Below are 26,454 nucleotides of genomic sequence, written 5' to 3'. Positions count from 1 at the left end.
TGCCATGTTGATTTTACCAAGTCATCCTCTCAGTGCCAGGCAAATCTAGAGGTCCACAGAACCCCTGAGGTTTATAAATTAAAGAATTTCAGAAAGTGAAAAATTCTGGATGCATAGATTTAAAATCAACTTGGGTTCAATACCTTGGAATTTTTTGTCCTATACTGTCTATCTCAAGGGGGAAGAAGAATTGTCTTTATCCTGTCAGTCATGAAAAAGGACTGGTCACTTCCACTGGATAAAGGCAGTAATGGAATGATATTCCTCCCAATGCCTCTGAAGCATCTCCTTTAAACTCCCTTCAGAAATGTGACTCAGAGTCAGAGCTGTGCAGTGTTTATGCACAGCGTGGATGCTGCAGCTCACAGCAGATCATCTCCCAGGGCCTGTGCTCACCGAGCTGTTCAGAGCAAGTCAGTGAGCTCAGGCAGCCAGAGACACACCGGTGCACCTGCACCTGCAAATTGCCCACATCACCTCTGGAGCCTCATGTCTTTGCAGGTTGTCTTCCATCCTTCACGCCTTACTGGACTCTACCAATCTCCCCAGTGACATCTGAGCTGCTCTGATCTCCTCAAAGTTCAGCAGCTGGCAGTGATCTAGCGTAAATCTCACCCAGCCTGCTTCTGGAGCCCCTCTCACCTCAGGTTTATTAGCCCCATGGTCTCTGTAGATTCCTCAAAATGCTTGTAAATTAGAAATATTAATAAAAGGGACACTGTAGGTTTAAACAGATAACATTTATTATTTTTTAATGGCACTGTTATTATCAATTGACATTTAAAATGGCATCATAATCCATCAAGGTGAAACAGATTCAGAAAAATATTTCTCCCAAGCCAAAACCTGTAACAGCAGCAGCAGGATTGCAGTAGAGGAAGGAGACAAACAGTTTGAGCCCAGGTCACTGATTACATAATTTAGAGGTGTTTTTTAACAACTTCACCCTCTGTTTAATCCATTCTTGTATTTCATAAAGCTTCTTCTCCACTGCCTGCTCCCCATAGCCCTTTGCAGAGGTTTTTCCATCAAAAATCTTTAGTTAGTCAATGATAGGGAGCAATTTGCTTTGAATGGAGCAGGAGCTGTTATATGTAGGAAGGGCTGCAGAGATCAAAGGTTATCCTTTTCATAACAATTCAGGCCATGGAGCAACAATTGACATGGAAAACTGTCCAGCATGGCTATAAACAAGCTTTGATTTTTTTGCTGTTTGCCTGATGGAAAGCTAAAAATAAAGAAGGAATATGCTTAATGAGGTCCATCCTTGCAAACTTGGGGGAGAACAACAATTCTCTCCCCACCTACTGAAGAAGGCTACAGCATCCACATGTACAGAAATAAAACCAATTCTCCAGGGACAAAAAGGGGAGGGAAAAGCCCAAGGAATCAATAACAGAGTAAAACATAAAGTCCATGACCTGCAGCTCATTATTTCAAATTGGTTGTAGCTTAGTACTGAATATATGTCTGTGGTGATGCATGGAAATGAACTTCTGGTGACCTGGAATGGTTCTTCATCATCCAGGTGATGAAGGAGGAGGCACTGAATGCTACTAGGAATCACTGGTGCTATGCTGAGCTGCTGTTGTCCTGCAGGGTACCTGCAGTTAAAGGATTAGGCTTTCACTGCACAATCCATAAGGAGATGCCAGCAGAAGATACTCTTTGAAACAGTGGCATGACAAACTCTCTTATTTGCCAGCAAGGAGGTGATTGGCTCTGCCAATGGGCAATTAAAGGTATCCTTAGGCAAATGTCTGAGGGAAATGTTCCTAACACCCCTCAGGATTCCTATATTTTCAAGAGAAAACGCCTCAAGAAGCAGTGTAGATTATTTATCTAAAAGTGACGTGCCTGGAGTACAGTACATACATCCTCCACTCCCAAACCAACCATTCAGTGCACAGACTGGGAGTGTGAGACTAAGTTATTTTTTGTTCTGTGTTCTTAACCAGAAGAACAAACACAGTGTGTTTGTATGAAAAAAAAAAGCACAGACAGACCAAGTGAGTCTTAGGCAGAAGTCAGCGAGGTTTAGCTGACCATCAGTGTGTTGGCTGTGAGGGAAATGTTCATATTACAGTAATGGGGTGGAGCTGGCATCTGTTGTCTCATTCCTGACAACAGATTACTGGTCTGGAAGTAATTCACAGCCTAGGTACAGTTTCATGGGAAGCAGCCTTCCCATGCTGGGAAGATTTTGAGATTGTAAGCTCCCACACCAAACCAGAAAAAAGAGTCAAACTCTGATAGACTCAAAAAAGAATTCAATTTTTGTTTTGGGTTAGCATTTTTGGTTTTGGTTTTTTTTTTTTCAGTCTGTTAGTCTCAGCTCAATAAAAATATTTCATTTTGATCATAATAAAATGTTTTGTCTTGCTGTTGAACTTTCAATTACTTTTCCACTGTAATAAATTCATTTTTAAATAAAGCAATAATCTTGAACATGGCAAAATGACCTTTTAAAGACTATTGGAATAGCATGTATCAAGAACATGAAGAGTTTTAAAAATTTATTTAATTTTAGTGAACAGTGAATCTAAACAACCCCAGCACCCCCAGGTAGTGCAGAGCTCTGTGTGTGCAGAGCAAATGCACGTTTTTGCAGGTGACCCAGTTTCCTGGTCTCATAGATGCAAAAAAATATTTAGAGAAAGTTGTAATATGTATGTTTTTCTTAAGGGTGGTGTCTGTCCTGATTAACAGGATGCATAGTTAACTATAATATTATGTTGTTAAGCCCATTTTTTTTTTGCAGATATTTTTTCTCAAATTCAGCAGTCCACTCTGCGAGGTATCCTGGAAAACAGTTACTGCATAAATAATTTATGTGGGAACAAAGAAATTCTATACTGCATGTGTAAGAGGGTTTTTATCTGTCTGGGATGGTCACAGATTTCAGTGTGTATGGATTTGCCAACCTTACCTTTCTCTAAATTTGCTGTGGTTTCCACAAAGAAAAAGCATTACCATGTCATAAAGTTCCCAAATGGCTCTGACACCCTACATGGATTTTAACCACCTTTCACATGATGGGCTTTCCAAACAGTGTTGTGAAACAGTGCTTTAGTTGCCACTAATTAATTCAATGTTCAGGCTGACAGAGCCAGCATCAGGGGATCACTGCTTGAACTATTTCTGCCTCTCAAAGCCAAGCAGGAGAGGGCAGTATGTCCTGTGGGATGAGCACACCAGGGCTGTGACAGCCCAGGTGGGGAAATGAAAATTGTCTTACATCCTCATCTTCCACTTGAAGTTGAGACATTCCCACGATGAAAAGATGCCACAGAATGAGAAGTGGTAGTGTTACCCATCTGATTTGCAAGCAAGGATTCTCCTGCAGTTATATCATACAGTAAAGCCTGTGATTTATAAGCCAAGAGCAACCTTGATTTTATGCATAAAAGGGTTTCTGCAGCTTTTCAGGGTGGGAAAGAATTATTAGAACAGAACAGAACAGAACAGAACAGAACAGAACAGAACAGAACAGAATAGAATAGAATAGAATAGAATAGAATAGAATAGAATAGAATAGAATAGAATAGAATAGAATAGAATGTTTTGGTTGGAAAGGACCTACAGTGATCATCCAGACCAACTGCCTGACCAGTGCAGGGCTGATCAAATTAAAGCATGTTATTTAGGGAATTATCCAAATGCCTCTTAAAGACTGGAGCATCAACCACTTCTCTAGGGAGACTGTTCCAGTGTTTGACCACCCTCTCAGTAAATAATGCTTCCTAATGTCCAGTCTAAACCTTCCCTGGCTCAGCTTTGAATTATTCCTACACAGCCTAGCACTGGATACCAGGGTGAAGAGATCAGCACCTTCTTCTCCACTTCCCCTCTTCAGGAAACTTTATAGAGCACCCAATATCTGTAAGGAAAGCCAGTAAATTAAAATCAGTTAAAGGCTGGTTGCTAAAACCTGTTTTTCAGGTGACTTATTCTAGAAAGCACAAGAGAAGTTGAGAGTTTTCCTGTCTTCTTTAAACTTCAGTCTTTGCAGCACCCATACATGCATTTTTTAAGAAGTTTATAGTGGGGTAGATTAAAATAATTTGTGATTTTTTCTGTCAAATACCCCAAACCATACTTATCCCACAAAGTGAAGGGAGTGAACTGGTCCTGAATCCTCTTGCCTGACAAGACCTTAAGTGTTATTTTAGGATGAGGTGGGGTGGTTTGTATTAATTTCTCTACAGGTCCTGAATAGGAATGCCAGGAGGGCATGAAGATATGTCCTCAGAGCCATAACAAATGTAGTCCCAAGAGGAGAATAATGTCTTTGCTAACAGAGGAGTGAGAGCAATAGATAATAAAGTCCTAATAGCAGGAGAAGATTCTGGGCAGGAGCAAGACACATCTGCAGAGCAGACTGGAGATATTACCCTTGCAGCCTATCCTGTCAACACATCATCTTTGTCAGTGCTAAAATTCAGGTCAAACTCCATGAAGAGAAAGTAAAACAGATTGCACTGTAGCAATTCATTAGTTCTAATTACAAAACCTGAGGAAAATGTCACTTTCAAATTTAGACAAAACATCAAAATTTCAACCACTGCCAGGGACAGTCGTGTTAGGCTGGCCAGATGGCAAAATGGCAGAACAAGCAAACAGTCCACTGAGGCTGTGCAAAATCTTGGGAGAGCACAAGATATCCATGTACAGACTAGAGAAGGAAAAATATCACCTGCAGGCACACAAAGGAGACATTCTTTCACTTGCCAAGGAGATACAAGTCCCTCTTGCCTGGCAGAGCCCACACACCTCCCAGGTTCCTTCCCTCCACTTAGACAGCCTTGCAACTTTTCCTGCCCTATCCATGGGGATCCTGAGAAAATGATGAAGTGCACAATATTCCTAGGCTCTCAGCATTTTGTTTTGTTTAATGGGCTCCTGTGGGAACTCCTATTACTCTACTCTGGAGGGAAGAGCTTTTTTGTTTTTGTTGCTGCTGTTGTTGTTTGCCCCCTTTTGCCTGAGGCAGGTCATGAATTATGTGCCTGATGTTCTTCCTAACTCCTGGACTTCCTATGATGCCCCACGGGGACCCATTAAGAGCTTCCTTGCTGCCTCCTTCCAGAAAAAGGCCAAGTGCTGAAGTGGCAGAAGCAGGGGTAGAAGGAGGATCTTGTGACTCAAGGATCTTTGGAGGAGAGCAGCAAGTCACTGTAAGGGTTTGGATGGGCCCATGGGGGTCTGCTGGGAAACTGAGTCGCGTACCAAAGTAAACTGCCCAATTACAGGGCAAATGCATGGTTTGCATGGTTTTTCTTCTGAAGTTGCTCTTTGAATCATGGTATTTCCACTTATGTAGTGGCACCAGAACTCAAACTTCAGAGAAGTGGGTACTTCTGACCTGCAACTAACTGCAGATCCTTCTGTGGTCTCGCCCACGAACTGCCCACACTTCAGCCAAAGTTTAGATCCAGCTGCTAAAGCTGTCTATGCCTCTGAGAAAGAAAAGCCCTAGTTTAGTTCCTCTGGGTGACATCTAACACAGCCACTTTCATGCACTTCAAATAAATTTCCTGCAAGAAGCCATCTCATGTTTTTATAACCACAGACATTTCAAACATATTTCTGTATTTTCTGATGTGCCATTGGCACAGTCTATAAAAATTGTTTGGGCTATATATAGTTGGACTTTTTTCTTTTTCTTTTTTTTGCAGTTTGTTATAGGAAAACAAAATTTCTGTAGCTTTGTGCCAACCCAGCCTCACTTCAAGTGAACTGTCTGCTTTTTATCCATAACGTCACATACCAGAAAGTCTGCCTAAAGAACATTATTAGCTGAGGCTGCAGAGTCAAGTACTGGAAAGCTTAAGGCAATGCCAGATTTGAGATTGCTTCTGCTCATACATTAAGGGGCAGATGCATTAGGACATACTAAAAGCTTTTATAAATGGCCAGAGTGTCTGCAGAAGGTGGGATGTTCCATCTCACAGGTAGGACTGATGAATCACCTGAAAAGTGGTTCATTTGCATGAATTCTTTCTTCCTCAGCTGTGGCCCCCAGCCCCCTTCCCTGTGCTCGTTTTGGTCCATTGTCTGTGTTCTCAGCGAGTCCCAGTAGGTGCTAAAACCACCGTGGCTGTGACACAGACTATGGCACTGCCACGGTAGGAGAAAGGGGAGGAAGAGAAGGAAGTAGGTGAGGATTGTCTAGTTGAGACAACTTCTGAGGGGATTTCTGGGCATTTTCTCAGCCCAGAAAGCAAAAGACAAGAGCTGCTTGATAGATCACCCCTCCCTGTGTTTTTTTCCTGACTCATTCAGCCTCCTTTGGTGATGAGTTCTCAGTCACTGGTGAGCCACTGAAAAGTACTACGAGAGTAGTGTTATTTTATGATCCAGTAAGTATTTCCACAGCCTATTCTGAGGAAAGAGTGAAAATTTACCCCCACCACACGTCAACATAGCACAGGGGAACTGAACTCTGCATGGCCAGAACGAGGCACTGAGGAGCCCCTGCACAGCCAAAGAGAAATCTGGTCACAGATTGGTGAGGGTTGTTTGGGGCAGCTTGTGCAGGGTCTGTCTCTCTCTCCCCACCCCTGCCTACAGCAGTGGTAATGGAACAGGACAGTTAATTTCCTTTCTGGCTGAAGACTGAGGCTTATTTGCAGTTTAGGTTGCCAAAAATAAAACCAATTGTCTGAAATATTCCATTTAGTTGCCTTATTATGGGACTAAGCTTTGAAAAATGAAAACATTTTCAGATTGTCAATGCTTTTGTTATGGAATCCATGAAAATGGAATTTTTAAAAATGAAAAATCTTTTCTGTCTTCTTTAGTTATTTAGGGGAAAAAAAGTCCCTGTGATTTCCTTTTAGCTCTAGGTACAGCCTTTCTCTCTGCTGGACGCTGACGGCAGATTCAAGCAGATGTTGCTCTATCCATGACACACAGGTTGTCATTTCCAGCTTTCTTTTATGGCCAGGAGGGCTAAAAGCATTTCTTAATAAGGAAAACACAAATGTTGTTTACATCAAAGCAGAGCTGGAGCTCCAGGCACACTCCTATGCATTAATCTGTCTTGGGCATCATGTAGATTTATTCCTTTGGATCTGCAAAGGCAGGTACAGCCTCGTGCTCCATCCTCTGGATCTTCCCTGCAGACTACATACTAATTGCCATCCCTGTACTGGAGACAGAAGGCAGTCACAGCCAGCTTTGGTAGGGGTTTTTTTTTGGTAAATACTCTCTAAATTTTTTTACAGGATAGTACACTAATGGCAGGAGCGAAATGTGGTTAAGAATCAGCTTGTTATTAACTTTGTTTTAAAGAATAAGTTTCTGTTACTGCTTTGATGAACAATGAAGAAAATGGAGAGCAAAGTCACATTATTTTTACATCTCCAAATCTGTCACATTTAGTTCAGTGCTCACTTAACAGCACATGTAATGTCACTTGTCTAACAATAGGGACATGAGAAGTATCTGTAGATCCCACTTCATGTTCTGGCAGTGGTTATTTAGAAATTGTCCTACATAAACCACAGTGTAGTGCCAAGTAATTTGAATGCTGCATTCAAGCATCCTCCTGGTTATACATGAAGACCTCCAGTTTCACTTAAATATTCTTTAAAAGTTATGGACCCACCCTGACTGCCATAAATGTAAAATAAAAAGTTCCTTTGATTGAAATGTTAGTTGGATCAAGCTTGCAGCATGTCTGTGTTTTATCATTATTACAGAAGTGTTGCAACTACCAAATACATTTGAAATTAAGTTTCTGAGAATATTCTGAGAAGAGTTCTGAAGATGCACATTTTGGACTTGGGGCTTATAGCCCCAATAATAGAAATATCACATTTCAATAATAGAAATATCACATTTCATAATAGAAATATCACATTTCAATAAAAATCCACCTCGGGCGTAACAAGCTAAATCACTAAATATTCAGTTGGCATCACCTTAATACAACATAGCTACACAGCAGTAAAATAATTACACACTCATAAAAAGTCATACATAGGCAAGGACTTTTTTCTCTTGATAATGCAAGGTAATAGTGATACAGAAAGGCATAACACAATTCACAAAAAGGAGTAAGACAGCTGGCACAGGATGCATTTGAAAGAGTGTGGACAACATACAGGGAGGAGACAGTAGACCAAAGGATGTGGTGAGGGACCTTGTTGAAATAAACAGGGCAGGAAATGTCTCTTCTTTTTCGTGATTTTTATTAAAAATGATCAGCTCAAGGTTGGGAAGCCCGACTGTTCCACGGGTTCGCCGTGGCAACTCACTGGAGTGACCACCAGGAGTAAGCAAATGCGGCTCTGTATATCAGGAGGCAGAGCTGGGCATCTGTACTCACGAGGTGAAGCACAGATATACACACCAGGAAACCCAAATGGAGTCGGCAGCCTCGGGTCCTGGCTCTAACCAACATTTTCCGAAGTTGTGGTGAGGGGCCATCAAGGTTTTCAGAGTCTCTGCTGACTTCTCACCTTACCCCTGATGTCTAGAGACCACTTTGATCTCTAAATTCCATATTGGCTCCCTGGTTTAGGGGTTTATTAATTGCGTTTGGAATAGGGGCTTGCCCCATTGCATTTTGGCTCTAAACTTATCTGCATATCAACGCCTGGTTCCCTCCCCTCTACCATCTGGAAGGGGGGGTGCCATCCTCCCACCTGGCCACAAGCAGGGTGATGCTGATACAATAGAGTGAATTCTCAACCATAGATGGCTAACGACCCGATACTTAACAGGTGATTACAACAAACAGCTAACAAAAGCACTTCTCTGCCAGAACTGGTTAAACTTGTAATTCTACAACTTTTGGAAAAAAAAAAAAAGGGTAACCCTTTTTTTGTTCATAACACTTGTCAGTGCAGACGTGTTGAAGCTAATGTCCAGTAGAACCAAAGTCCCACCTGGGACACTGCAGCACCCTGCTGATGTTCCCTTTGGATGTGGAAATCGCATAGTGGTTTGTGTGGAGCATCCACAGGTGACTGCACAGTTAATATCCAGCCTATGGATAATGGACATGCAGAAAATCAAGAAGAGCTGCAGCATAACCTTTTTATTACCTTTGTCCTCAAAAAGGATAGTCTCTGCCTTCCACAAAAATCTTTTTACTAAGAACTTTTCCCCATCTGTAACTGAGCTAATCAAATCCAGAACACTTCAATCCAGAGAGAGTGCATGGGTCCTTAGTGTGTGGACCCTGACAGACTCCCCATCTTTTTTATAACAAAGATTAAACTAGCTTGCACGTTTCTTCTATTTGCAACTGCAGCAAGGAGAAAGATGAGGAAATAACATGTTAAACCTTAAGTACAAGCTGATTGCTTAACCTGGCTCATGCCTACCCATTTTGCAGTTGCTTTTCAGTTCTAATGGTCAGCTTCTCCTCCCACTACTGTCTTCACAAGCAATTGTTGATAAGTCTTCTTGGTAACATTTTTAGAAGACCAAATACAGATAATATGTTTTAAAGACACAGAGAAAGAGAATTTGCGCAGCATTGAGTCTGTCTTGAAGAAGCTGTGATAAATGCAGTTTGAGAGTATTTTATTTGCTTTGTGAGAGATAAAGCAAGTGAAAACAAGTCATTTTTTTGTAACAAGCCAAGCTGGATGGGGATTTGAACAACCTGGTCTGGTAGGTGTCCTTGCCCATGGCAGGGGCGCTGGAATTAGATGATCTTTGAGGTCCCTTTGATCCTTAAGGTCCCTTTCAACCCAAACCATTCTGTGATTCCATGGTATGCTTAGCCACCCTCTGCATGACAAAACACAACTAACAAATAATCTGTGTGCTTTTTATGATCCATGCAGTCAGGCTTCCTGCCTGAGATGATGGCTGAGTATCCGTGGACCACACACAGCTCAAGTACTAGATTTCAAGGGCAATGAAGACCTTTACACACGGAGGAAATAAATTAATGCCCTTCTGCATTCCTCATATGGACTTAGTTCACAGGTGAAAAAAGCACTAGGTTTTGGATCACACTACTGAAGTGCAGTGGCAGCAGTTGAAGAAACACAGACAAAAAGTGTTTACATTTATAAATTGTGCAATGTATATGATTCAGGTGTTGGCTGGCCTGGAATAGTGATCAGGTGAGGGTTTTGCTTTTTGGCTTAGAATTGCAGCTCTTAACAAAGCTTTCCAGTTGAGGTTGATTTAATGCCTCATTTGGTACCTGAAATTTCCCCAAGGCCAGATAGTATACGTGCTTGGTCAGAGGAAAAGGGAATGGCTCTGAGGCTTCCCAGTCACTCCTGCACATCATGACTGCATTCAACCTTGCAGTGGGTCCTTTCCATGCAGTTCAGGTGTGTGTCTTTCAGACCAATAGCCTGCAAATGTGTGTAAATATGGAAGCTGTTTGCTTGGAAATACGATTCAATCTGATGCATTTTTTAATTGTGGATATGTAGTCATATTATTCATTGATTTTGTGTTCCATCCTTGTTCAATGCTCCAAAATGTAGCTTTTAGCTGGGCTTCTCAAGTGACTAGACTGAGTTTGCAGCTTACTGTCTTTTAATACCTAAGGGCATCCTTGTTCTAGATGCTGGAAAAGTATAGAACTAGGAAGCACTTCTCTGTGTAAGATGAGAAGTGTCCAATTAATGCAGTCATCTTAAGGGGAAAAAAAGCTACAAAAATCTTTTTATGTCTTCACACTGCCATTTGTAGAATTGGGCTGGACTGAGATGACCTAAACCATGGCTGTACTTTAAATATTTGTATCTGAACTGTTTTCTACATGCATAGGGCATGTTAGCACCATGCAGTTCAGAGATGTACAGAATAGTTTCAAACACGCTGGTTTCTCCAAGTAGAATTGTGCTTGACTTTGCTGTACCACGATGCTGTTTCTACTGCGGAACCCTCTTTTAACACAGACTGCCAAAGAAGTGACTTAGTCCTTGGGTGTGAGCCTAAGAAGATAGTTTTTTTTTTCAGCACTGGCTTTTGTTTCGACACACAGTGCTGCCCAGAGTGAGGGCGATGAACCCCCCCTGTTCTCAGTGCCCTCTCTCTGAGCACGTGTAGAATAAAGCAGAGAGTGAGATAAACAGGGCAGGAAATTTTCCTCCATTCAATGATTTTATTAGAGTGATCAGCTCAAAATGGGGTTTTGGCAGATCAGGGGAGTTTTGCCGCCGCTCCCAGCAGTGACTCAGAAGAGGATTTGCAGCTCTGTCCCCTAGGAGGCAGGGCCTGGAATCCTGTCCTCACAAAGACAGTAAGGGTATACGCAGATTTCTCAGTTTAGGTTATGAGTCCAGGGGGTCCTGTGTCCGACTGGCATCGTTTTTAGTTGGGGCGAGGAGTGACCGAGGTTTTCAAGCATGTCTGCCGGCTTCGGACCTCGGCCTTGATGTCCAGACACCACCCTGACTTCTCAATTCTGATTTGGCTCGTCTTTTTTGGGGTATTTTCCAGGATTTGGTGAAGGTCCCGATCCAGTGCAGTTTGGGTTTGAGATAAATTTGCATGTCTCCTGAGATGCAAATATCTCCCTCTCCCCACCGTCCGAGGTGAGGTTGTCATCCTCCTGGCAACAGGCTAGGGTGGTACTGAAAAACAAGAATTCTCCACAATAGAGAGTTAAACGGCGGTACTTAAGGATACTCAAGGGGTGATTCCAACATTTCACTAACAAAGAACTCTTGGCCAGCGATCAATTCCCAGCTCAACTCAAAACTCCTCTGCAGCCCCTTCTCTTAAAAAAAACGGTAACTTTTTTGTTCATAACAGAAAGCAACTTCTTTTTCAGTGTTTCTGACTCTGCACTCTACAGACATAGCTAGTCTGCCATGAGTTAGCAGCATGCTAACAAAAGCACTGAGCTCTGAGTTACAGCAGGTAAGTTCCCTGCTGAGGTGTGCTACCCTGACAGGGTCCTGGGCTCCCTGTTCATCAGCTATACCTTTTCATGGCCTTCAGTTATTTTTTCTTCGTTCACCTCCCCTAGAGGAAGATTGCAACAGAATAGTAAACAGGATTTTTTGGGCTTTTTTCCCTGTAAAAGCATTCATATCCCACTGTTGCTGGGACGTGCATAATTTCTGTGACAGTGCCGTGGCTTGGGAAGGACTATGGCAGCGAGAGCAGCAGGAGGGAATGACTGATGGTCTTAGTAGGGATCTGGGACCGTGCCGGCCGGTCGCCGCCAGATGGAGCCCTGGGCACGGCTGGCCTGGAGCTTCCCCGAGGGGCTGAGATGCACGGGCTGCGCCGGCTAGGAGCTCCGGGAGGGCGGCGGGCGCCGAGGGCTGCTCCCGCGGGAGGGCGGGACGAGCTTCTCTGGTGAGACACAGCGGGAAGAAAACTGTAACTGTGAGCGTCACCTCCCCGCGATGGGCTGGGACCAGGAGGGACTAGGAGGCCTGGCTTTGTGAAAGGGAGTTTTAATATAGAAAAAAGTTATGGGTGGACATGAGTCTTTACAAAGGAGCAGGGAAAAGTCACATGGCCTAGATACTCCTGAGATATTGGGTGTTTTGGAGACGCAGTTTGTAGATGTTCTTCACAGAAGAGGAAGATTGTTGGTGTGGTCCCACAGGCACAGCATGCCTCTAAATACTCTCCTTGAAAAGAGGTGAATATCAGTTGTTGTATCCAGCTGCTGGCATCCCATTATTTACCACAGTCAAAGATAAAACTGTTTGTGAAGGCTTAAAAAAGGAGCTCAAGAAACTGAGTGATTGGGTGATAAAGTGGCAGATTAAATTCAGTGTCAATAAATGCAAAGTAATGTACATGGAGGAAAACAACCTTAACTATACATTCACAGTGATGGACTCTAAATGAGCTATTACCACTCAGAAAACAGATTTGGGAATCATTACACATAATTCTTCAGAAACAATCACCTCAAAGCTAGCAGTGGTCAATAAGACAAATGGGGTATTAGAAATTATTAGGAAATAAATAGATAACATGATAAAAACATACTTTTTTTTTACCATGCAAACCAATGCAGTGTTCACATCTTAAATGCGAGGGCAGAAGGAACAATTTCTTAGACACTTAGTTTACAAGAAGCACCATATGTTTTCAAGAGATGATGCTGTGGAACTCATTGCCACAGGAAATCGTGAAAGCTCAAATGAAATTAAATTAAAACAACAACTAAATAAATGTGTTGGCGTTAGGTAAAAAAAGTATGCATTGAGTGATGTAGACAGACCTACAAGCTCAGGTAAAAACATACTTTCTAGCTGCTGGAAAGGAATGGGGATAATCACTCTATTCCCAGCCTTGCTTCTGCTCTTTTTTTTTTTTTTTTTTTTTTTTTTAATCTGTTGGGCTGCACAGACCTTTGCTTTTAACCATCAAGGCCATACTTATATCATTATCCTGAAGAGAAAGAAATATTTTGGTCCTAAGGAAAATCAATGGCAGAATTCATTGATTTCGAGAACAGGAAAATCAGTTCTGCCTGTAGCTGGGTCATGTCTCACTGTGTGAGGTGTTGCATTGATTGAAGCAGGACTGCTGGCACAGCATGAGCAGCTTATAACAGGTATCTTTGAGCTGCCCAGAAAGTAGCAGTGAGTCGGATTAATTTCAACTAACTTTAGCCAGTGGTGAGAACTAGGTGCTGGTTCTTTAGGCAACTGAGTTACTTCTTCCTATCACAGTGTGTCCATGGTATGAGTTTTGACAGAGGAAACAATGACAAAATACCTAACATGTTCCAGAGAAACAACTAAGGCATCAGGAGCATCTTACTTGCTCTTTAGCATCTGAAATAGGAAATTAAGATGGTATTTGGACACCTTGGGATGAAGACATGAGATGAGAACTTAAGTTTTCTGAGGAAAATAAATGTGATACTGTTTGCTTTTGGTACATAACAGGCCACCCATCCTTTTCAGGTGTCTCAGTGACAGAATGAGTAAGCAAAACCCAGAAACGTTGTTTGCATTAGAAACAGAAATATTTCTGTTTGGTGCCTGATTATTGAATAGGGATCCCACTTCAGGGCCATGGGTGAGCTGCTGCAGAGCTCTAACTGCTTCCTCCTGCACGGTTTCATCCCTGTCTATTGGAGAAAGACCTTGTGCCAGTGAGGAAGCATCACTTCTCAGAATTGGTCTTGACTACTGGGGTAAGTAGGTTTTAAATTAGTACCAGGCAAACCCAAAGCAGAATATTGCAAAAGGCAATGCCAATGAAAGAATCCATTAAGCTTTATGTTTTAGGAAGGCAGAAGAAGAAGAATATAGATTGTCTCTCCTTCTTTTTTTTTTTTTTTAATTTGCTTATGTAGCAGCTGATCTCCAGTTCTTCCCCTTACACTGAGTTTTTTTTTTCTGTTTTCAATAGAAAAGCATAATGAATCAAAGACTTGTGCAGTAATGAAAACCTAGTATGTTTGTTCCATAAATAATTTTAAAAATTCAAGACACCATTTCAAAATACAGAAAATTTCATGGCTTAGGAACATCCCTCTCATTCTTTCCAGACCTCAGGCCTTATATACCTTATTTTTAAAATGGTCCATTTTTAAAATTTTTTCCATAGAGGATAAATATGTATATACAGTTATGTATGTATTTAAGAGCAAAGAGAATAATAAAGATCAAATAATCTTTTCAGAAGTGGATACATAGGACCTGCCAGTCAGCTGATTTCTTTGGTATATGCAATTAATGCATATTAATTATTGTGTACTGCACTCGTGCTTAGCAGCTGCCACTGAAACTGAAGGTGCTCTATCTACACGAACACTGGAAGAATCCCTGCCTTGAAGCCATCAGTGCTTAACTGAACAAGAGAGGCCATGGAAAGAAAGAGGAGATGTCTCCTCTGGTTATTTTCATATAACAATCCTCATAGTTTCTAAAGGAACATTTGCTCAAAGCAGTGCTTGGTCAGAGATCTCTGACCTAGTTAGTGCTGAAAACACCCCAGGGCACTGCTGTGCAGAGACCCTAGAACAAAGCCTGGATCCAAAAAAGCCTCACTGGTGAGGTGCTGGGCCACCACATTGGTGTGGGAGGGCTGACAGGCTGATGTGACTTCCACCTCTGCATCTAAAGCAAGTCTGCGGAGCATTGGCAGAAGAGCCATGACTCATTTTGCCTTCAGTGACAAACACACCTCAAGTGGCATAGCTGAGGCATACAGATGGGCAGCACTAGAATAAATTGCAGACCTGCCTAAATCTTCCAAGTGAAAAGCTCCCAGTTCAGCAAACATTATTCATGAGTGTGGTCACATCTAATTTCATGCCATTGTCATTGTGAATGACACATTGTCTCTGGGAAGAAACCATAGGTTTTTGCAGTGTATGTTGGTTCTGACTACTCCTGTTTCAGTACAGTTTCTGGATACTGCCTTGTATTTGTGTTAAAAAAGAAAAAGACTTGCCATTAGTGCTTACTGTTATTTCAACATAATGGTAAAGTCTGCATTAAAAATGCATAGCTAGGCTAGATATTAAACATTCAGTTGGTGTTCTGGCACAGTCTGAGGACATGAACTGTAGCCAAGATATATGGATTCTTAAAACTGTTTCCTGTACTAAATCTCAGCATCAGCCTGTCCATAAGTAATAAGGAGAAGGATGATGTAAAATAATGGTATTGTTAAAATACTGTCAACTCTCCCTCCCCCACATATTTTAAAGAAATATATTGCAAAAAATTCATAATGCACCTGGCCACCTTTCTCATGTCTTCCTTTCTTCCTCATCCTGATAGAATCAGTTCTCTATATTACTCCTTAGATTCAAGAGATTATGGCAATCTTCTCTGTTTTTTCATTAGCTAAGCTGATTCTGTGCAAAAGCTGTTTAAGATTCATGAGTAATTTTGCCCCTGCAAAGAATAGGAATGTAGCTGAAGGAAAAAAAAATACCAAAACCATTTCCAATAGTCTAGACTGATGATGAGATACTGATGAGAAATATGCACACAATTAACTTGAAATAAAATGCAACAATTTCTTCTTTAAGACTGTCCCCACAAATTGAGGTGTGCCTAGCTTACTGCACCCAAACCCTCACATCCTCCTTTTTGTACACAGGCACATGCCTACTTTACTGGGTAAAGTAAGCTTTACTTATGGCTCTCCAGAGCCACAAGATCCTGATAATTATCACAGAATTTTCTGTGTGGGTACCTTGCAGTCTGTGGTTTCTGTGGCCAGGACCCATTCCTTTCAGCCAAAGTTTCTTATTTTCTCACACCAGAAGACTTGCAGACAGGGCAAATCAGATTCTGCTGGCCATTGATTCTGAGAAACTGGAGGGAGATGAATCCCCTCTCTGCCCACACGTGTCATCGTGCCTGGGGTTGCTGCATGGGTGCCTGAACAGCATGCCAGACTCCGGCCGAGGGTGAACTTGGGCTTAAAAAACTCCAGTGCTCCACATCTGTCTGTAGTTCCCACTTGCCCCCTTTCTCAGTGGATGCAGAGATTATTTTAATGGTGTAATTTTGAACTGATTGTCACAGGAAGAAGAGCAGAACAAGTAACAGGATCCCTACTTGAATAGGCTTACTGTGCTCAGAGGTGCCAGTTACAGCAGTCCAATGAAGTGCAGTTCAGCACAATGGCTTTGTCCAGGAGGTTAAGGAGACTGATGTAAATGATTCACATCCCATGGATTTGCTTAGGAGACCACCACCTCATGTACTGTGTAGTGTCAGCTGTTCCATACTTGGAATTTTTTGTCAAAACTGTTTGCAAATAACAGCCGTCTCCCTTCCCTTCTGGTTTCCCCATACCGTTTCTGCAAGGTGTTTGGAGCAGGATTATGCCAATGAACACAAGACTGTCTGAAAAATTACCTTCAGGCTTATGTTCAGGCCCAAGTACTTCATTACATTCTTGGATTGGGGCCTCAGCATCCTGCAGTCACCAAGTGAACAACCCTAATGTGAAGCCAGTGCCAACTTTGAGTGCCTAAGCAACAGAATGAGCACATTGTACTGATCTTCTCTTCTTCATAAAGAAAGATGATTAAAATATTATTTCTTGAAAACATCCAGTCTATGAAAAGATTCAGACAATGTTGATGAAGTTACCATGGATTTCTTTTCGGACATTCAAGCTATTAAGAGCAGGAATGTTTTGTCTGAAATTTGATATAGAAACCTAGTAATAGAAATAATCACTTCATAGCTGTTACCTTTCATCTTTTGTACATGAGCAGAAGTTTACCATGTTCCTAATAGCAGTGATTTAAATTAATTTGTCCTAATAAATCAAGCCAAGCCATTCAGAGAGTGAATATTTTCTGGAAAGGGAAGAGCAAAAAAGACTTCAAACAGTAAGTCCAGAATAAAAGGCTGTGAAGATGGATGGACATGAGTCATAAAGGAGGGATACTGTAGGTCTCCTTCATACTGCTGAGTGTTTTTCTTTCTTGTACAAGGGAAATTAGTAACGTTGTACACATTACTTGTCTTTATTTGAGGACATAATTTATTGAAGCTTAAAGAACTAGTCACGAATTCATATAATGAGGACAAAAGCCTTTGAGGCACCCTCGAGCATGCAGGTTCTATCGACCACAAGAAGATAATTTCTACTTTCTAATCCCTCTCTAGAAAGTTTCCAAAATTAACTCTGGAACCTGACAGGAACCATAGAAATTATTTTGTTCACTGCAAAACAAAACAAATGAGGGACTGATCTAAGAAAATGTGTACAGCCCTTTGTCCTCATTTGCAGAAAGGTCTTTAAACAAATTTTAGTAGCGTAGAGTTGAGTGGAATGTAACCACTATCTAAGAAAGTGGGGAAAAAGGAGCAGCCACTCCCAAACCTGTGGCTAAGAGACTGCATGGCAGCCAGTATATGTTGTAATCAGACCTATAGTCCCATCAGCCCTTCTCCCTGTGTCTGTCCCTGTTGTAACAGCAAGAAAAAATTACGCAAAAATAGTATTTGCTTTCACCTTAATGTTCCATGCCATTGTAAAGCTAGGGGAATTAGAATCAGCATTTCTATACATAAAAGAGCTGCTTGTTATTATAAGCCTTTGCACTGTCTTCTTCAGGGTTATGAGGCATAACTGCAGAATCAGTTCAGAGAATCACTCTCTGAACTTGTCTGATGTTTCAAATTGTTCTAAAGCCTTCCTCAGGTTATGAGATAAATTAACACAAATATCTCCCCTTTAATTTAATCTAGAGTATACTAAAACTGAGAGAAGCCCAGATTTCACTCACACCTATGAATTGAGCAAGCTCTCGGGCAGAACACTTTCACTTTCTAGCTGCCTCTATTACAGTGCATAATTGACTGGGGTAGGACAGGAGGCAACTGAAAATGTAAGAACAGCTCCTTGGTGGATGCTCCCTGGCCCTTTGTGTGCTGGAGGAGAATCTGAAAGTTCACTGCTATTCCTTGGGAATCAGTCAGCTGCAGAGGATGAGTTGAGGAGAGCTAGAGGTGTCACATTACTGTGCCTGACAAAGGAGACTTCGAGATTCATTATCTAAGCTCTCCTGTTCCCAGAAAGACTCAGGGAGGATTATGACCTGTCCTCACTGAGAGCAAGGTGACTTTAGCTAATACTTTCTTGATTTGGTTTCTAACTGATTGCACTTCCTCTCCAGCTGGGTCAGCTGATTTGGATGGGGATCCCCGACTTCTCTGCAGTTGAGAATCACTTGATGAGAAAGTTGCTAGGATATCTCATACATCAGTGGACACAGCTTCCCAAAGGCAGGGATATAGAGACTGGGCTGTCTCTTGCATGGGTGCTACTATTTTGTCTTGCCACCCTTTTGAGACTTTCATATTATTTAGCAAACACTGCATGACAGCATCTTCCAACAGCTGGAGTTGGGCAAAGGGGAGAGATGATAAAATCATCCTACATCACTTCCTATATGAGAAAGGCTGCAAGATTTGCTCTTTAGAGGCGCTGACCAAAAGATGTTGTAAGGGCAAATGCTGCTTCTTCAAATACAGTGTTTTTGGGACCAGCCAAGCCTTTTAAGTGTTTCATCCAGGTATTCCTGTCACATTTTGGACTGGGGTTCCCTGGATGGGAACACATCAGGTATCGGGAGCTAGACACTCTTTGTTTACATCACAGCTGCTAGGGGCGTATCTTGGAGGCAGAAAATTCATGTTTTTCTGGACTGATTATGCTAAACAAAGATACTTGACAAGAAATATTTGTCTGAATCCCTAAAAAATACCAAACCCCAACGATTTTGAAGGTCACTGGTACTTCAGCATGTACAGGCAGAAGAACAAAGAATGTGACCCAAGTACTGTGGATAGATGGCAGCCATACTTGAACAGTTTCCTTCCATTAATTGCAGATGAGACATCCCAGAACAGGGGAGAAGCTGGAAAATCAGATATACAGGATGGCACAAGACCTGTTGGTCCAGTATGTCCAGCCAATGGGAGTGACCCAGTGCAGATAATTCCCTGGGACTTTTTCTTTCCCATCATGAAAAAATGGCTTATTAGATCTGAACTGCTACTAGACTTCTGTTCTGCACCTGAGCTTCTTCGTTCTCTTCATCAGCTTCCAGGTGGCTCCTGCATGATGATTTATCCTTGCCTTGCTGCCCAAAGTTTGTGCTTCAGGGCTACAATCACTACTGCCACCTCCTATTTAAACCACTTAAACTGAGCTGAATGAATTGGCTTGGCACAAACTACAGAATGCTGACACAAACTGCTGCGTGGGCTGGTTCAAAAGGGTGCTTAACACTAGAGGAGGGAAGGGGTGGGAAGAGGATGGAGAACACCACAGATGAGCAGCTGCAGTGGTAACACCCAGCAGCACAGCTGGATCTGAAGAAGGATGTTTGTCCACAGCCTCTGAGAGCAATTAGACTGGAGCCTTGGGGGGTCTGGCACATCTGAGAACAAGTGCTACTTATTTTTTTAGCTAAATAGGGATTTGGATATCTGTCCTTATTTCCACATTGCAACATTCATGAGCTTCTGTGTGCTGTGTAAGCATTGAAGATCTAGATGCTTTAATTACTGGTAGAAACTCCTTCATTAAATGTTGTTTCTCACTTGAGAAGACAAATGATACCAATCTCTTAGGTGAAGTCGGGGCAAGGATAGTTTTGCTGCCGTTTCTTTTCTTCAAAATCAGTCTAAACTCAAAATAACACAAAAATTCAGAAGAATTCAGCTTTGGAACATTTTTTTTCCCCTGATTTCTGCATTATCCTTGCTTCTTGAGGTTCTCTGTGACTGCTGTATTCAAGAAACCTGTCCTTCAATTGCCTCCAATGCCTGTGACCATTTCTGGCTTAACCCCAGCAAAAGGTCAAAGGGACAATGCTATACATCCTTGAGCAACATTATCTACATTTATAACATTCTAGGCCATCTTCACTGTTTCTAATTCAGCTGTAGTAAATTATTTAGTTGTGTGGCACCTCTGCTCCTAACAGCAAGCATAAAATGCTTAGTAGTTTCAATCAGTTATGTGCATGTAACTATGCAAGAAATGAATATAACCCTTTGATTACAATAAGATTATAAGCAGCAGGAGTCCATTATGACTTGCAGTAAAATGAAGAATTCTTCATAAATCATAAATTTTACTGTATCATTTCCCTTTCTCCTTATCCCTTTTCTTTGTGTGCACCTACAAAATTATATTTTGTCCTAATTGAGGCACCTTTTGTGCAATTGTCCCCAAAGCTGTTGCCCATTATTACCCCAAAGAGTAAGAACAACAAATGTATTAAAATCACTTGATAAAATTTGCCTGAATTGACTGTCTGCTTCTTTGCCCTAGGGTGAGATCTGATTTGATTGTATCTTTGCATCCTTGCAAAGTCTACCACGTCATGAAGCACTCATATGCCCAAATGGCAACAGAGGCATGGCTAGTATCAACTTAGCAACTCCAGAGCAGTACAAAGCGAAGCAGGAAGGAAGAAAATGCTACTGGCAGCTGTAGTGCTACTGCTGCTGCCACAGTGTCTGACTGAGGCGGTACAGTGTGACATCTTTTCATTCGGTTGTGAACTTCTGCTCTCCAAAGGCATTTTCCCTGCCATTCTGTCACCTAGTGGTGGTTCTGGGACACCAGAGTTTTCACAACAGAACGGAGGGGTGCAGCGCTTGTACAGGCAGGGCCTGGGACCCCCAGTGGCCACGGAAGCTTTGGGGTAGCATTGGAAGAAAGATGCCATGGTTCTGAGGTGAGGGTGGAGCTGGGACTGTCTCTTTGGCTGTAACTGTGCATCCTCGGCTGTCAGAGGTAGGACAGTGGACTAGGCAGAGCTGCATCTCAACTGTGCCAGCTCCTGCATTTCACACATATCTGCATGAAACTGAAATTCAGGACAGCGCAAGTGCTGTGCAAATGGCCAAGAATTGCATAGTTTTTGATATTAAAGAACACATTTATTATGAAGATCAGGGAATCAAAAAAAAAAAAGAGAAAATCTTTGGCAGTTCAGGTGGAGGTACACATTTCAAGAAAGAAGGCAGCATTTCTCTCCTGACATAGGAACCAAATGGCAAGCTGGGTTTCTTGGGAGGAGATTTAGAATTGCATGCTCTGGTACTGCGTACTGACTGGTTATCAGAAAGGGCTGTTAAGCTTGTTGACATTTCTGTTGTTTTTCCACAGGTGCTTTGGTCCTGGCAGAAGCCAGAGTTTCCATGCAGTTTTGGAAAGTGCCTGTCCTGTGTTTCAAGGACCAGCCCTTCCCATGGAGCAGATCTGCTGCCACAAGGAACCATACTGTATCTTCCATTAAAAATTAAAAAATATTTCCTACCGAATGCTGCGTGGGTTTCTCGTTTAGTGTAGGAAAAGCCGAGAGAAAAATCATTTACAATGATCACATAAAAATCCTTACAAGATTAGAGTAGAATGATCTCACTGTAAAACCAGGTAAGTCAACACCTTATTGCAACATCTGCAAGCACTAGTACTTTCATTCTTCTTGTGCTTCAAAAATGAATAGAAAAAAACCAACCTGATTATTTTTCCAATTTCCTTCATATTTTTCACCTTTTTTTGGCAATTTTTTTTCATCCTAGAAGTCTTAAAAGCCTAGATTCAAGGTACATGGTGCAAAATGATGTGTTATTTCTATGTTTAGAATGACACAATGTCAGCTATTAAAGAAAGAGACAACTATTTCTATATTTAAGAGGGTAAACTGTTCTTTATTAAAAAGTGTATTTTTCAATAGTTGTGGCTTGTGAAGTACCTACCTTCTAGACTAAAATGTGCCCATGCATGGTGAATAATTTTGAAAAGTTTACATACAAAGTATTCAGACAATTTTTGAGTGAGAATGAAAAGCAGAATGCATTTCTCCCATTGTATCTTGTAACCCTTCTCAAACACTCATGAGCAAAATGGCTGAAAGTTGAAAACTGTGATTTGCCATGTAAATAGCTGTACTTTTGCACAGTGTCCAGCCTTATTTTGAAGGGAATTGATTTTTCTTTAGCTGTGATTTAAAGGTTTAAAAATCCTGTACCAACCATGCACTGTAAAGGCTTTTTTCCCTCTAATTTTGCCTTACAACCCCAGCTTTGGAAAGACCTAGAGAAATGGTTAACTTTGCATTCCTTGAGTAGTTCCAGCAGAATGACCACAATGTGTACAGCCTGTGTGGGGAGCAGACTTTTATAAAATAGGTTTACATGCCTCTACTTTTTATTACTGAAATACCTTGTAACTAATCTCAATGCATAATGAGCTGGCTACATTTCAAATGCTTCAACAACTTGAAACGTGTTGAAAGGACCCGGACTCCCAGCAAATGAAGGACTCTTGTCAGGGTGTACACATTTCCCTCCTACTGCTATACTGATCTATAGGGAACATACACAGGACAGGGTAGAAAAATACTCCTGAATTTTATTCTGATCTTTCTTCTGTGATTGGACTTCACAGCTTACTGTAATTTATGGCCTCTCTTTGCTGCACTCTAAACAGGGTGCAATCTAAATTGTGGGAGCTGGAAATCTCTAGTTCAGGATGCAGGCTGGCATCAATAAGCAGCCATCCTTCTCCTTGTTCCTGAAGAAGTATTTGGCAATTGATCAAGAGATGAACATTTGCAATTCCTACACTGAACCTGACAGCCTTTGGCAAACAAAAAGGAGTCCAGTCTCACAGGGATTAAAGGTGATGAGGAAGTTGCTCACTGAAGGAAAATATTGGGGACACTCTTTCTACTGGGCATTGCTTTCCAGTCTCTGAGCTACTCTTGCAGGCATCTGCCAAAGGTTGTGAAGACAGGAGACGATATGTTAGCAACAGGTCTTGAAAGGTAAGTAGTAAACAAGGATTTTGTAAGAGCTCTGGAAGCACGTATGGGATGTTCAATCAGAGCACTGCCACACACTTGGGATTTCCATGCATGCTCTGTTCTCTGCTCTTCTGTGGCACTTCCTGTAATGATGGACTTGCCTGGAGGGATCAGAGCCAGCCCTTTGCCCTCTGGGTATCTCCTCAATGCAGCAGTGCATTGCAAGGCGAGCTCCAGTTTGAAAGATTTCAAGTCACATTCATGTGAACAAGCTAATAAGCTCAGCCTTGGGAAGTTGTTACCTTACATTTCAACAACTGTACAGGGTAAAATGCAAAACCCAGACATTCTGCCTGCTGAGGCAAGTGCTCCAATCAATGGAGTAGAGAGCAACAGAGCAAAAGTATTTCCTTACTGTCTGACAATTGGTTAAGGGTTGGGAAAGCCTAAAAGATGGGCAGGTTGTTACACATCTCAAATGTTTGAAAAGATATACGAGTCTGTCTTTACTAGGCAAAGAAACAAACTTGGTTGCCCACTAGGAAGAGATTGCCCCAGAATCATCACTGGATAGGGACAAAACTTCTACTCTCCATCCTTGGAAAGTAGGAATGGGAACATCTTCCTTTGATGATGGGGAGAGCCCTCTTACTCTCCCAAAAGACAGGACACACCAAGTGCTAAAGCTGGCACATGCACGTGCTCACTAAATTGCTCAGTGTCATATTCAGGCTGCTCTGACACACCAGCCCCCTCTGTCCATGCACCATAGTGTTTGTGGGCCCTTAGCACAGATTTTGGATGCCAGTCTGAGTATACAAGCCCAAAAGTTCTGTGCTGCAGCTGCTATGACCTCTCTGGGTTCTGGCCTGTAGAGCCATATGGCAGAGCTGGGAATAGAGAGCCATGTGTGAGCTGTCACATTCCTGACCCACATAGCATCTTCTAGGAAGGGAGGGAAGGAGGGAAATGGGTGGGGGGGTCTGTGGAGATGGAGTAAACGCATGATAGGATGGTGCTGGGCACAAATAAGGCTCATTTTTCATGATTTGCAAAGGGCCATTTGTGATCAATCTCATAGGGTGTAAGTGAAAGGAAAAGAGTGGGTGCATTACAGGCCATTGGCTCTCACCTGGCAGTGGGGCCAGGTATCAAACTGATTTTGCCTTATTACAGGCAGTCAGAGGGCTCACTGCTAACAACACCTTATCTTAACAAACAAGCAATTGTGTACTGCACACATACTATTTTATCCAGAGGCTATGATAACTCAAGCTTCCTTTCTTTCCTCTTCCTTCCTTCAGCTGATGGCATCATTAGAAAGTTTCTGCTCTGGATTAGAACAGAAAGCCTGGAAGGAATAATAGCCTCATGATTCATAGCCTGAGGTTATTTATTTACTGTACAAAACATTCAATCCCATTGTAGAAAGATGAGGGTGAGGCTGAGTAGACTGGCCGGGGCTGAGGCATGACCACATGCAGGACAGCCTCTCTGGGGCAAACTTTCAGCAGGGCGGCTGCTTTCTTTATGCCGGAGAACTTACTACCCTCACCTCTTACTGGTGCACATTTTCCACCAGCTTTGAAGAATGGAGAGATGAGCTGGCCTTGCTCCAGCTGAATTTAATCACTCATAGCTCCTCCAATATTTCCTAGGCTCAGTGATTTGTAGAAAACTGTCATTAAACATGCAAAAGCAACACTGAGGTTTACTCTGCAAGGAGGGAGAGAACATATGGAGTGAGCCCACACTTTGTGCACTGCTGCACTTTAGAAACTGGATTAACATCTCTTTTTTCAGTTCTAGTTTGGCCTGGAAGGTTTGTTAATTGATTAGTGTTGTTAGCATGGCAAACACATCCCTGTGTTATCCTGAATGCATATGCAAGCATGATCCTAATGTAATTTTATATCTTCTGATGCTTTCTGGTAAATTCCAGTAGGTTATCACCAGTGTTTGGCTGCTGATATCACCAGTGATGTTACAACTGTTACAAAGATGGTTCTTTTTGGGTATCTCTGGTTTTCATCACCACAGCTTCCCCATGCTGTGCATCAACATGCAGTCATTGTGTGATAAAATGTTTGGATTGTGGCCTTACTCCATGCCATGTTACTGTGGAGATATAAGTATCACTGACAAAGGCTCCAGAAATACGGGACTTTGTTGCTACTGAAAACTCAGTGGGAAATACACAATTCAATTTTTACATGACAATATATATTCCAGGTATGCCATTCTGAGAAAAATGGGGATACATTTTTTTAACCCCAGTTCTTCTATGTTTACAGTTTGATATTTTCTATTTGAGGTGAAAATGCAAGCAGTAAATAGTGATTATCTTCTAGAGGGAATTACTGCAATGATTACTTTGGAATTGGAACTTAAGGTCTATTTTGCACTATAAATGAAAAAGATTGAAGGAGGGGAGAAGGTCAGTTGTGATTGGCTCATAGATTTGCAGTTTCTTAACTCTCTTTTTCTCTCTCTCTCTTCATAAATATATATACACATGCATGTATATTTAATGTACTGAATTATTGCTCCTTCGTGACTTCCCCTAGCCCTTCCAACTCTAGTGGGGGAAAAAAAATTGTAAGTTTAGGGATCTTGATGATAGGAAAGCCACAGGAGAATCCTGGGCTTCCACCTAAACTCTTCATTTGCAACATCTTCCTGGGGCAATGGTAATGATGCAGGTCTAGTGACAGTGCTTGTGGAGTGAGCTCTGGAACAGCATTTGATGTTAGGATTAAGTTGAAGTTGGGTGGGTTAGACTTCATCTTCTACAAGCTGCAGTCCTCATCTCTGCAATTCCCTTATTCAGCACTCATTTCCAAGCGCAAGAAATTAGGTTTATTGCTTTGACAGCTGACCTAGAAATTCTGGGTCAAGTTCTCCTTCTTATATGTAGAGTTTTATATTGCATCCGTTACTGCAGCCTCCAAGCAATTTTCACTTGAAGAAAATTCATTAATTCCCACACAGGGTTCAGGGGTTCTCCTGCAGTTTCCCTTCTGGGGCCAGCACTCTTCATTGAAGGCTGTTGTCTTACAAGGGAATAAGGGCATGAGTGGAGAATAAAGGTTTTTCTATTGTTTGTGTCAATGGTGCCAATAAAGTTGCCTCCAAGGAAAGCTGAGTGACACCCTTTAGGGACCTCCAGGCTTGGGAGTGTTCTTGATCTCCAATTAAACAATTTCCACACAGATTTACTTCCCTTCCATCAGAGC

The 26,454-nt window shown here is 41.9% G+C and overlaps 1 long non-coding RNA gene across 1 annotated transcript in view; it reads left to right on the top strand.

Moving 5' to 3' along the window:
- LOC132328089 (uncharacterized) overlaps window positions 1–21,731 on the top strand; it is a 33,954-nt gene extending 12,223 nt beyond the window's left edge. Inside the window, exon 3 of the long non-coding RNA XR_009486682.1 lies at window positions 21,577–21,731. This is a non-coding gene — a long non-coding RNA (uncharacterized LOC132328089). The remainder of the gene's footprint in view (window positions 1–21,576) is intronic.
- Window positions 21,732–26,454: the final 4,723 nt, after the last annotated feature.

This window comes from Haemorhous mexicanus, chromosome 5 (assembly GCF_027477595.1).
Source record: "Haemorhous mexicanus isolate bHaeMex1 chromosome 5, bHaeMex1.pri, whole genome shotgun sequence".
Classification (NCBI taxonomy): domain Eukaryota; kingdom Metazoa; phylum Chordata; class Aves; order Passeriformes; family Fringillidae; genus Haemorhous; species Haemorhous mexicanus.
This window is presented reverse-complemented; position numbering and strand designations above follow the sequence as displayed.